This window comes from Diabrotica virgifera, chromosome 8, assembly GCF_917563875.1.
Source record: "Diabrotica virgifera virgifera chromosome 8, PGI_DIABVI_V3a".
Lineage (NCBI taxonomy): Eukaryota > Metazoa > Arthropoda > Insecta > Coleoptera > Chrysomelidae > Diabrotica > Diabrotica virgifera.
Genome location: NC_065450.1, coordinates 73,450,830 through 73,464,463, shown reverse-complemented (window position 1 = coordinate 73,464,463; position 13,634 = coordinate 73,450,830). Strand labels below are relative to the sequence as shown.

At 34.3% G+C, this 13,634-nt stretch overlaps 1 protein-coding gene across 3 annotated transcripts in view; it reads right to left on the bottom strand.

Annotated features, from left to right (window-relative positions):
- The window catches only part of LOC126889774 (ATP-binding cassette sub-family C member 4-like), a 77,440-nt gene extending 64,036 nt beyond the window's left edge, over nucleotides 1-13,404 (bottom strand). For 2 of the 3 annotated variants that reach the window (XM_050658361.1, XM_050658363.1), the window contains exon 1: nucleotides 11,354-11,518. The gene's annotated coding sequence lies outside the window, so the exon portion shown is untranslated. Of the gene's footprint in view, nucleotides 1-11,353; nucleotides 11,519-13,254 lie in introns of those variants that run through there. The other variant, XM_050658362.1, reaches the window with a different exon arrangement.
- Between the last annotated feature and the right edge of the window lie 230 nt (nucleotides 13,405-13,634).

Here is a 13,634-nt window from a genome sequence, read left to right as displayed (position 1 = left end):
CCGGACGATTCATATTTTTTTCTTTTTTTTTTAATATTTGGCATTGTTAAGTTTTGGTTCATTTTTGGTAATTATTGTTAATTTTTTGTATTGTAACTGTTAGGTAGGTATATTTATTTCGTTGAAATTATATTATAATAGAAGTATAACTTCTTACGTGCGTACAAAGTACACACACATTCTTTTTTGCTTTTTTTCTCTTTTTTTGACACTCACTAAGGCCAATATGGATAAAATACATAGTAAAGGCACAAAGACCGGTGGAAAGATCAATGCTCGGGGTGAGACCAAAATGAGCTGAGAATAAAACCAAAGTAAAAGATACAGAAGAACATGCTGCCAAATTAAAATGGAGCTTCGCAGAACACAATGCCCAGGTGAAAGATAAAAGATGGAACAACGAAATACAATAGTGGAGACAATGGTTAGGAAGGAGGCCACAAATGAGATGGGCTGATGACATAGCTGGATTACAGGGAGGATATAGGAAGTTTTAGGTTGTAAAGTTGTGTTATAGAGGTAGCACCTTTTATCGGAACGACCACATCGAGCGTCATAGACTTGCCACACCCCGGGCAACTGCATTGGTCTGCAGGCTAAACTAAGTGAGGGTAGCCAGATATGGCGAAAACTCCACCAAACGATTGCCGGTATAAGCAATCCCACACTTACTGACCAACGGCTTCGGGCGGATGAGTTGGTAAATGGAAAGGCACTCTTTTGTCCTGGCGCTAAGAAATTGGCACCAAAGGCGAATGAATCAAGTAAATGATCAACGGCATAAGGATACAGAAGGCAAGGAGAAACCACTATTAAAGATCCAATTGGATATCTCTAGTACAATTATCATGGCAATGAGTACTAAAAGAAAAAAAGAACTGATCATGGGAATCGGAGCCCAAGATCCGTCAGGGGAGGAACAGACAAGGACTCCCAGGTCGTTAACCGGCGAAACCCTTGTCAAACACCGAAACAAGACAAATTAAAATTAACGAAATCAAAGATAGGTACGTGGAATGTCAAAAGCATGTATCAGCCGGATAAAATGCATAAGATTCTTCAAGAAATGAGAAGACTGAATATAAATATACTAGGAGTAAGCGAAACATGGTGGTCCAACTCAGGATACATTTCGACCAAAACCGGTACCTTATATTACTCGGGAAACACTGACAACCAACATAGACGTGGAGTAGCAATTATTGTCGATACAGAAATCAACAAGTCCATAGAGGGTTTTCTCCCAATCTCAGAAAGAGTGATGCTACTACAAATAAGGACATCACACACGAAACTAAATTTGATCCAAGTATATGCACCACTGACGGATGCAACAGAAGATGAAGTAGAAACATTCTTCCAACAAATTGAAGATGCACTGAAAATGACAAAGAGCAGGGAAATCACAGTAGTTATGGACGATTTTAATGCAAAAGTCGGCAAGGGAAGTGCTGGAACAATAATGGGAGATCAAGGACTAGGGGAACGTAACGATAGAGGTGATCGTCTAATACAATTCTGCCAAGAACAAAATCTAATAATCACAAACACGTTCTTTAAATGACCTTTGAGACGGTTATATACATGGCGCTCACCAGCAGGTAAACCGGAAAAAGTGGTAAGAAACCAAATCGATTATATACTGATTAAAGAGAGATATCGTAACACCATCAAATCCGTTAAAACATATCCAGGAGCAGATGTCACATCAGACCATAACCCACTAATCGCTAATGTCACGCTTATGCTTAAACGTATTAGAAAACCCCAAAGAACTCCAAATATAGATGTTAGAAAACTGAAAGAAGTTGCTATAAAAAACAAACTTCTACAGAAAATATACGAAAAATTTGATAAATAAGATACTAACACCTACGAGATAAACCATCAATGGGAAACACTAAAAAACTGCCTACTTGTTCCATGCAAAGAGATATTAAATAAACCGCTAAGAAAGAGAATGAGAAGACGAGATACTCGGCATAATGGATCAACGAAGACAAGCCAAGAACAAAGACAATCACAATCACAAAATAATTAACAATGAAATCAGAAAAAAGATAAGAGAGACAAAACAAACTTACTATGAGGAAAAATGTAAAGAGATAGAAGATCTTCAGAACAAATACGATCTATTCAACCTGCATAAAAAGGTTAAAGAAATGGCAGGGCTGCAAAAAAGAAACCACAACACAACTCTTTTAGACAAAAATGGAAATACTATTATAACGACTGACGAAAAGCTAAAACGACGGAAAGAATATATGGAAGAGCTTTTCGACGACGAAAGAGGAAACCTACAAGTCATATCTTTCGAAAACAGAGAAACAAGTGTAGAAATTACAAAGGAAGAAATATTGTATGCACTAAAAGACACCAGTAACGGAAGAAGCCCGGGGCAAGATCAACTGCCTATTGATATCCTTAAAATAATAGAAAATGAGTACATAGATGTCCTCTTAAAGCTCTTTAATGAAATTTATCAGTCGGGTGACATACCCAATGAATGGTTGACCTCAACATTTATTTGTTTCCCAAAAAAGAAAAATGCTAGAGATTGCACCGACCACCGCACCATAAACCTGATGTCTCACACACTTAAAATGTTTTTAAAGATCATTCATAAACGCATTTACCAAACACTTGATATGGATATTGAAGAAACCCAATTTGGATTCCGTATAGGCGTAGGTACCCGTGAAGCTATCTTTGCATTCAACGTACTAATCCGGAGATGCTTGGACGTGAACCAGGATATGTACGTCTGTTTCATAGATTACAACAAGGCTTTCGATAAAGTCCGCCACAAGCAGCTAATGGACGTCCTCAAAGCAAAACAATTACAATGCAATGACCTTCGAATTATAACAAATCTATATTATAAACAGCAAGCACATACGCATTAACGAACACACATCAGAAGAGTTCTAAATTAAAAGAGGAGTGCGACAGGGGTGTGTATTATCACCACTACTATTCAATGCATACTCTGAAGAAATTATGAAAAGAGCTCTTGAGGGAGAAACAGCAGGAATAAAGGTAAATGGAACGCCAATTAACATTAGATATGCGGACGATACTATCATAATAGCAGACAACCTTAAAGACCTCCAAAAGCTAATGAACAGGATAGTTGAGTATGGAGAAGAATATGGATTATCAATAAACATCAAGAAAACTAAATTTATGAGGATATCAAAACCCAAAATAATGATGAAAGCCTGACAATTAAAGGTAAAACTTTAGAACAAGTAGAAAACTACAACTATCTTGGCACAATAATTAATCACACAAACGATTACTCCAAAGAAATCAAAGTTCGAATAGAGAAAGCAAGAACAAACTTCAATAAAATGAGAAAGGTACTTTGTGCAAGAGAACTGAAATTAGACTTGAGACTTAGGCTGAAGGGAGGATAGAAGCATGGCCACTTAACGCATCGACTACTAAAAAGTTGGAAGCATTTGAACTGTGGGTGTATAGAAGAATCCTGAAGATATCATTGACCGAGCATATAACAAACAACGAAGTCATGAGAAGAGTCAACAAAAGACTGGAAATATTGGAAACCTTCAAGACACGAAAGCTGCAGTACCTGGGACATGTTATGCGTAATGAGAGATACAACATACTTCAGTTGATTATACAGGGGAAAATCCAGGGCAAGAGAAGTGTAGGAAGGAGACGAATCTCGTGGTTGCGTGACTTGAGGGAATGGTACGGATGCACATCAACCGAACTATTCAGAGCAGCAGCATCTAAGATCAGAATAGCCATGATGATTGCCAACCTCCGTCGCGGAGATGGCACGTGAAGAAGAAGACAGGAAGTTTTGCTTTTTTTTATGTGACTGAGAACTGAAACCGGTGATAGATATATCCAAGAGATAACCATTATGTCAAACAAAAATCTCTAAAAAAAATTAAGTTATCATGTATGAAAACAAAAAGCAGAAATTTTTTTGCAAACCAGTGTAATTAAGCCAATTATATTTATCATGAACAAGTAGCTAGTGATATACTTTTAATATGCCAGATGTTCTTCAAGACACGATAACAGTATATAAAAACGATCTGTAATTAAGCCGACGTTTATATTGTTGCAAGTTGCAAATCAAATTAAAATTATAATAACGAAATATTATCCATCTTTGTTAAATCAAAAAGGATTTTTTGTTTTAACTGCATATGAAAACATACTTTTTAATTCCAAACAACTTTTCATAATAATTATCGATATTGTGAAATATAATAGTAGATTATACCACGAGTCAATAATGATGGCTATTATTCCCGAGGAATATTTACGAACCGAGCCGCGTTAGCGGCGAGGGAGTAACATTCCGAGGGAATGAGAGCCATTATTGCGAGTAGTATACTCTACTTTATCTACGACAAATTAATTAATTTAAGATTTTTAATGAACAACTTTATTTGTTAAAAACATTAAAATTAGTAATAGTACAATTAATAAACTGAATTGGTTGAGAATCATCATTAACTTTAGTAGAGTTTTTAATACAAATATTTGGGATCTCGATTGCTGTAGAACAAGAAGATGGTACATTACTGTTTATCTCTTTAGCGATAGTATCTGCTGTAGTTGCCTTGTTTCTCATAGACTGATCAATGTATCCTTCAGCTACCTGTGTTGACTTCCAGCCCCCATGACGCTTTAATCCAGTTAAATCGCCTCCTCAAATATACTATTCGTTTGACAGTGACACTTTTTGAGGTTGATTATTTTGTTTCCGTTGTGAATTTTGTGATTGTTGTGCCAGAGGGATTAATAGCTATTAATCCCGCATTATTAATCCCTAAGGGATTATTATATGGCATTATATTGCAAACACCACAAGTATAATACATATATTATGTATCAGTCGTAGATAAAGGTACTTTACTCTTGAGCGAAATTCATATTTTTTGACATATTTATTGTTATGCTCTATATTTTCTCTCTGTGATGAGATCGATCAGCATCTTATTAATTCAATCCATTAATTAATTATTTTAATTGCTACTCATGGATACAAAACCAAAATTTAATACAACTTTCCAATAAAATATATTCTCAGGGCTAATTGATTTTAATATATCACCTTTAGTTTGTGGTTTCTAGTATTTCTCGTTGCTTACTTCATCCAGGACAAAACAGAGAAAATAAATATACTCAAAATCATATACTTATACATTTTACAAATATTATTTATTTATATTCTTTACCCTAAATATAAGATTCAAAATGTACGCTAAAACTTTATTCTGTTGTCAAAATTTCTTATCTAATAAAAATAATCTTTAATTCTACTATCTCCTTTTTCTTTTAACAAATTTTCATTTAAATGATTCGGTAGACTGTTCTTATTATTATAAAAAAACAATATTTAATTTACCTTTTAAATAGATTATTTATCTCTTCTATGAATGTATATGAATGAATACATTATGCTGTAAAACTGTTAAATTGACAAAAAACAAATATGGTATGTAATATAAACCAACTCTTTCCTTTTCACAAATAATCTGACTAACCTTTTTTATCTTCTTTACTTCTTCTCATGGATTGTTTTGTCCTCGGTTCTCCCACACGTGCTCCTCGGATGCTGCTACGGTCTTTCTCTTCCAAACTGTTTCACAAAACAAAAAAAAAACAGCACTCGCTCGGAATATCTTCTCTATTTAGTCTCCTACTCGATACAAACAATATCAATCTTTATAATTCCAAGATTTTTTTCTCTCGGCTCGATATCTTGTGCAAAATTGATTCAAACCGGCTACTCGTTCCAGACAGAAACTGCAATCTATTCGGACACGAGGAGATTGTACTTCTCGACTCGATCACGAATTCGTCTCAACAGGAATCTGCTTACACGGCCACCAAATTCACCACTTTACACAAAATTACTAATTTTCAAACTGGACCGCTCCCTTCTGATCTTAATTACACAGTAAATCTTTTTCCTTCATCAATCTGAGACTCAAACACTCTGTTCTCCTCCATACATCTCTTCGCCAATCATAAGCATTCTCTCTACACATTACATCCCTACTTTCATTTCTTAAGAAGAAACAGTATTGTACACAAATTTTCTGTCTTGTCAAATTTCCAGGAGATATTAAAATTAAATGTTTTCTTATATCGTAGAAAAACCCTATATTCTAAAACTAAACAAATTTTTTACCGTCGTTTCTTTCTAGGAAACCATTTAGAAACATTCTATTGCCTACTCCAACCGCTAGTACATTCACTTTCTAATCCGACCGTATTTTAGTTTATTGTTTAATTTGTATAAGTTCGCTCGTAGAATCTTTATCACTAAACATTTCCTCTTTCCATGAAACACTGCTTACTAGCCCAGTAAATGAATGGGAAATTCGGCGATACCGTGTAATTTTCAGGGGCAACTCCGAATTGCATGAAAATTTGGATCTAGGTTCTACTTACCCTCCACTTCAAAGTTGAAATTGTGCCGTTGGTTGCTTTTACTTGGGGGGTGACAGTCACCCCTTCTCGGGGGTGTAAAAACATACGTTCAAAATAAGACCGGAAATGCATAAATTGACTGATTTTAAGCAACTTTTGTTCTATAGAGTTTTTTACGTAAGTCAATACTTTTCGAGTATTTGCCATTGAAAATGTTGATTTTTCGACAAAAAAACTACGTTTTCAGACGGTTTTTCACAAATAACTCAAAAAGTAAATATTTTATCGAAAAAAATATCCTTAGCAAAAGTGTAGCTTATAAAAAACCTAAAAATCGAATATTTCAAGGTGAAATCACCGAAAAATTAAGCACTTTTCGGGAAAACCCGTTTAAACTTTTTTAAAGTGTTTATAAAAAGCTTTGTTTTAATTGTTAACAAAAGTTTTAACATTAAAAATAAGCGAGTTTCGCTCAAAATAAAGTTGGCCCTCTTTTTTTTGTAAAAAATCATGAAAATCTCGCCGTATTTAGCTCCCCAAATGAAATTGATCGCTACCGCTTTACAAACAATTTACTTACCTATCTATTTTTTATATGATCTGTCAGTCTCACCAGTTTAAAGTGTTTATTTTTGAAAGGGTTATAATTGAGAAAACTTGAATGGGTCACTAATCATGAGTGTATGTAAATTTTGAACAGCCATATATTAACCAATTTTTGTCTTACGAAGAAACAAAATAAACTAGCATATTTATAATAGCAAAATCTACATTTTTTTACTCTTTAAGATTTTTCTTATCACTAATACTTAAGTTATTTTTCAGTTATTTTGAAAAAATGAAATTTTTTAAAAATTTTTAGAAAAATTTTTTTACTATAAAACCAAATGTTTTTAAAAATAAGCACTTCAAACCAATCAAACTTATAAATCATATAAACAATACACGTACAGTTAAATTAGATGGTAAAGCCAAACGATTAATTTCATTTAGGGTGCTAAATAGAGGGAGGTTTTCACGAATTTTTTTAGCAAAAAAAGGGGCCAACTTTTTTTTTCAGTGTTACTCGTTTATTTTTGATGCTGTAAACTTTTGTAATAAACAGATAATAAGCTTTTTTCCATACTTTAAAAATGTTAATAAGGTTTTCCCGAAAAACGCTTCTTTCTTCGGTGATTTCGCGTTGAATTATTCGATTTGGAATTAGACGAATAAGAACGTATTTTTCATGAGCTACAACTTTGCTTCTACTCAATTTGTAGACTTTACTGGTACATCATTTTTTTTCGTTTTTTTATAGGCTACACTTTGGCTAAAAATATTTTTTTCGATAAATATTTACTTTTACAGTTATTTGGGAAAAACGGTCTGAAAACGTAGTTTTTTTGTCGAAAAATCAACATTTTAAATCGCGAATAACTCAAAAAGTATTGACTTACGTAAAAAACTTTATAGAACAAAAGGTGCTTAAAATAAGTCAATTTATCCATTTCCGGCCTCATTTTAAACACGCGTTTTTCACCCCCCGAGAAGGGGTAAATGTCACCCCCCAAGTAAAAGCAACCAACGGCACAAATCCAACTTTGAAGTAGAGGGTAAGTAGAACCTAAATCCAAATTTTCATGCAATTCGGAGGTGCCCCTGGAGATTACACTCCAAAACGGACATTTATTGGGCTATACGGCTGAATTATATGATTTACAAATTTTGGCTATATACAGGGCGATGAAAATTTACGATCTCGTGGTCTTTGACATAAAATTAATTCTCTAAATGTTCCCTATAAAAATTATTTAACAGTTAAGTGGGGCATAGAGTTTCAGTGAAAACGCGCCATCGAGTTATATTTTGTGCTAAAGCCTTTACCTCATTCCACATCTTGGAACCTTTGTCCTAATAGGCAGATATCGTCCGGGTATTCAAGATAGCTTATTATATTAGGAGAAGTCTAGGTGTGGCACCAATTGATGCCAGAATGAGAGAGCATTGGTTGAGATGGTTTAGTCATGTTCAATGTCGAGACGTTAATCACCCAATACGAAGAATTGCTGAAGTCCAGATTCCTGGAGGTAGTAGGAGAGGAAGACCAAAGAAGACCTGGGGGGAGACGATAAGGCAGGACATGTTGGTAAAGGGGATTGACATTGATATGACCGAAGATAGAATTGTGTGGAGAATTGCAATTAGGGAAGCCGACCTCGCATAGGGATAAGGCAAAGAGAATGATGATTATTATATATCGCTTAGGCGTGTGGTTAATATCCATTGTATTCCTTTTGTGTCGGAGTCTAGTTTGGAGAGAAGATAGTCTATAGCTATGTTAAAAAGAAACGGAGAAAGTACGCATCTCTGTCTGACTCCGGGAAGTACGTCAAATTCGTCACTGTTGATCCCATTGTGTGTCACGCTGCATTTCGCCTCAATGTATAGTGACTTTATAATGGAAGTTATTTAATGCGGGATATTTCTTTGCTCTAAAATTTTCCATATAGCAGCATGAGAAAAGCTGTCAAAGACACGTTCAAAATCAACAAAAACCATGTATAGAGGTGTGTTCTATTCAACTACCGATTTTTCCATTATTACCCTTACAGTATTAATGTGGTCTATGCAGGAGGATTCTGGTCTAACGGCTGCTCGAAATTCAACCTGGTTTGTTAATCTTTTAACCCGCGAGTAGTCGCGCCGTTAGATAGAATTTCACATTTTATCCTTTTTGCGATAACTTGATGAAAAATTTTGCAACTTTGAAAAAAATTTGTAAGTGCCTCGAAGAAGGGTGTAGTAATGTGTAGGTATTTTTTTTGCAGTCGCGCTCACAGAAGTGAGCGCGACTGCTCCCGGGTTAAATGATGGTAGTGAAAATTTTATTTATGGCAGTAAGCAAGGTTATTCCCCTCCAATTTTTGCACAGTGTGATATTGCCCTTTTTTCAAAGGCAGTTTTTACAAAATAGTCATCAGACCAATAACTGCCAATAATGGCATACGCGGCAGAAACATGACCTGCCACAGAGAGGACAAAAATATTGCTCGAAACAGGGGGATGAAAACCCTTCGAAAAATCGATGGTAAGACTATATGGAACAGAACTAGAAGTACGGATACCTATACGAAGGAGATGCAAGGTGGATAACATTAATAACTGGGTAGTAAACAGAAGAGTAGAATGGAATGACCATATAAGTCGAATGACAACAAATAGAATAATAAGGAAGGTGAGAGACGGTTCCTCAATAGAAAGACGATCACTGGGAAGACCACGAAAACGATGGAACGACATCTTACTAGAGGCGCACTGAAAAAACAGACTGAGTCATGTCTATACAAAAAAGAAGAAGAGCTAAAGCCATTAGCGGCTAAATCTGTCAGGAGAACTTTTTACTTTAATATAATATACAGTGATGAGCGCGCTAATAACCGGCAAAATAGCATAAAAGATAGAAAACGAATTAAGTTTTGAGATAAAAAGAAATAAAACTAGTTGATCTGGGAAATTTAGCGATATTAACCCATTAATTTACATTATATTGATTGTTTCCCGCATTTAGACGTATCGGACGAGTTTGGCAAATACCACTGTCACAGTGACAGTTTTAGCTGACACACTCCTCTGATACGTGTCAAGCTGGGAAACAATCAATATATGTAAATATACAGTGCGTCCATAAAGTAACGCATAAATTCATTATTTCGTAAACCAGCGACTTTAAGGAAAAATCCCGACACAGGTCGATTTTTATTTTTAATTTCCGATTTTTTGGCATTTATATCATACTAGTGACGCCATCCATCTGGGCGTGATGATGTAATCGATAATTTTTTTAAATAAGAATAGGGGTCATGTGATAGCTCATTTGAAATGGTATTCAATTCTCTATTCCATAATAACATTAACACAATTATTTATACAAGGTGTTCAAAAAAACATTTTTTTAAATTAAAATAATTGAGACAAAAAGAAGAATGTATGTAATTTATCTAATTTAAAATACGTTTTAATGTTGTCAGAAAACAGGAAAAAAATGTTTATTTGACAAATAAATATTGTTTTTCGCTTAAATTCAATGTTAAAGCTGCTACCCACCTGTCTCTTGCCAGTTTGAACATTTCTTTTAAGCGAAAATCAATGTTTATTTCTAAAATATTTTTTTTCTGTTTTCTGACAGTAGTAAAACGCATTTTGAATTAAATAAATTACATACATTCTTCTTTTTGTCTCAATTATTTTAATTAAAAAAATATTTTTTTGAACACCCTGTATAAATAATTATGTTAATATTTACATTAGTGAATAGAGAATTCAATGCCCTTTCAAATGAGCTATCACATGACCCCTATTCTTATTTAAAAAAATCATCGATTACGTCATCACGCCTAGACGGATGACGTCACTAGTATGATATATATTCCAAACAATTGTAATTTAAAAATAGAAATCGACCTGTTTCGGGATTTTTCCTTAAAGTCGTCGATTTACGAAATAACGAATTTATGCGTTACTTTATGGGCGCACTGTATTTTGTATACTGTATACTATATACTACACACATCTGCGTACGTTTCACTTTCTGTTTTGACTTAATTTTATTGAAAATGAATCGTATCGGATGGGAAAAGTTATAGCGGACGGACTATAATAAGGTTACTATCGCTAAATTTCCCAGCTCGACTAGTTTCATTTCATTTTATCTCACAACTTAATACGTTTTCCATCTTTTGTGATATTTTGCCGGTTATTAGCGCGCTCATCACTGTATGTAAATTAACAAAAAACGTTTTAGAAAAATATAAGCTTGTTTGATATTTTCCGAAACAATGCAGGTTTTCGATCCACATTGACTCCCATATACATCTATACATTGTAGAATCATAAAAATAAATCGTTAAAGTAAGTAGTCAGTCGATGTATAAAATATACAACTTACCTGAATCAATCATTGAATTAAACACTTTTTTTACGAGATTTGAACTTCAGTAACACACATTTTGACTATAGAGTAAGATAACAATTTTTATCAACTTGTATCATTTACTTTAATTATACTGACATTAAAACGAGGCCTAACTTATCAAAACTAAATAAACTTTCATGTAATCATAAAACCAACAATTGGGATAAAAAATAATTATTATACACATGAGATAAGCAACGAGAGTGCAGCGGGCGTTTTCTGAAAAAAGTGAATACATACAATGAAGATGACATCACGAAACACATAAGAATTATATAGCCTTAAGAAATTATATATTCTTCAGCCTTAAGACTAGGCTATGCAAAAATAAGAAGGGTGAAATAATTAGTGATATGGACGAAATTAAGAGAACCTGGATCTTGAAAATCAATAGTAACAAATCCAAATCCATTCAGAATAAATGCAAGAAGCAAGATACTATTTACTATTAACAACATGCAGATTGAAAGTATGGACAATTTTACGTATCTTAGAAGTGTCATAACAGAAAGCGGAGGTACAGAAGGCGATATTCGTATGAGCATACGAAAAGCTCAACAAGCATTCAGCATGCTTAATCCTGTTTGGAGGTCTGGTCAGTACCTATACTACAACGACAAAGATCCGAATATTCCAGTCAAATGTCATGTTTGTTCTACTCTACGGATGTGAAACCTGGAAAGTGACAAAAACCCTTACAGACAAACTGCAGGCTGAAGGTCTTTGTTAATAAATGCCTACGAAGAATTGTTCGTATTTTGGTCTAATATCATTAGAAACGAAGATCTCCTACACATTCTTCTTGTGGTGCTTTCTCCTTTAGTGGAGGTTAGCGACTACACTGGCAAATCTGTCTCTGTCCAATGCGGCTCTAAACAAAGATGTTGAATCAAGGCCGGTCCAGTCTCCATGAAATCTGGCGCCTACCGAGACCCCGTTTTCCTTCAATCTTACCTTGGATGATCAGTTGTACGAGGCGGTACTTTTCGTTTCTCATTATGTGTCCCAGGTAGCTAACTTTTCTGACTTTAATGATTTTTAGCAGTTCCCTATCTGTACCTATTCTCCTCAGAACATTTTCGTTGGTGGTGTGGGTTGTCCAAGGTATTCTCAAGATTCTTCTATAAAGCCAGAGTTCAAAGGCTTCTAACTTGTTCATTAGTGTTGTGTTGAGTGTCCAGGCGTCCGTTCCATACAAAAGTATTGACCACATACAGCAATGCAGAAAACGACATCTAAGGCTGATATTAATGCTATACTGTTACAGAATAAGCTTTTCATTTTGATAAACCCTTGTCGGTCTACCTCTAATCTCGCTCTCACCTCTTGTTTATAATCAAGTTGATTGTTGAACCAGCAACCAAGATATTTGTATTGGTTTACGTATTCAAGTTGTTGGTGTTTCACATTATATTGGAAGGGGTAAATTTTTGTTCCTTGATATTTTCATAACTTTGGTTTTTGCAGTATTGATCTTCATTCCCATTTTTTCACAACTCTCAGTAACCCTATCTAACAGTATCTGCAGACTATGGTCCAAATCAGTCATTAATACCGTGTCATCTGCATTGCGGATGTTATTTACTGTTTGACCGTTTATCCTGATTCCTTCTGAAGAGTGCGATAAAGCGTTCGCAAATATTACCCCAGAGTAGACGTTAAACAGTATGGGTGAAAGCACACAACCCTGTCTAACACCTCGTTGTATTTCAATTGGCCTTGACGTGTTACCATTGGTCTTTATGACTTCACCTGATCGAAGAAAAGACTGAAAAGAGAGTATAAAATGATATAAAATATAGAAAGTGGGAATGGATTGTGACATGTTGAAGTTATAATCTTTATAAGCTAAAAAATCACAAATTTTAACATACCTTAAAATTGAAACTTCAAAGAATCAACTGCGATCTGCTAAATACTTCTAGTCACTTTTTGGACACGTACAATTGTTTAAATAATCTCTCTCTGGGATAAAAAAATTGAATAACCTTTTGACAAACTATTTACTCGATCTAGCTGAGATTTAGCACAGTTCAATAACTCATTAATTGCCATAATTTCAAGTAATTATATTACATGTAATTATGCAAAAAACAAAGTTGTTAACATTTATAAATTACTGCAAAGATAAGTGTTTTTTGCAGTCAATTGTTTATGTTTATATATTTTAATTTATAAACTAGTAAATTAAAGAACTTTTTAAGATCTACAACTTATCTTATACGTTTTAAAGAAAAATTGTTCAAATTAATAA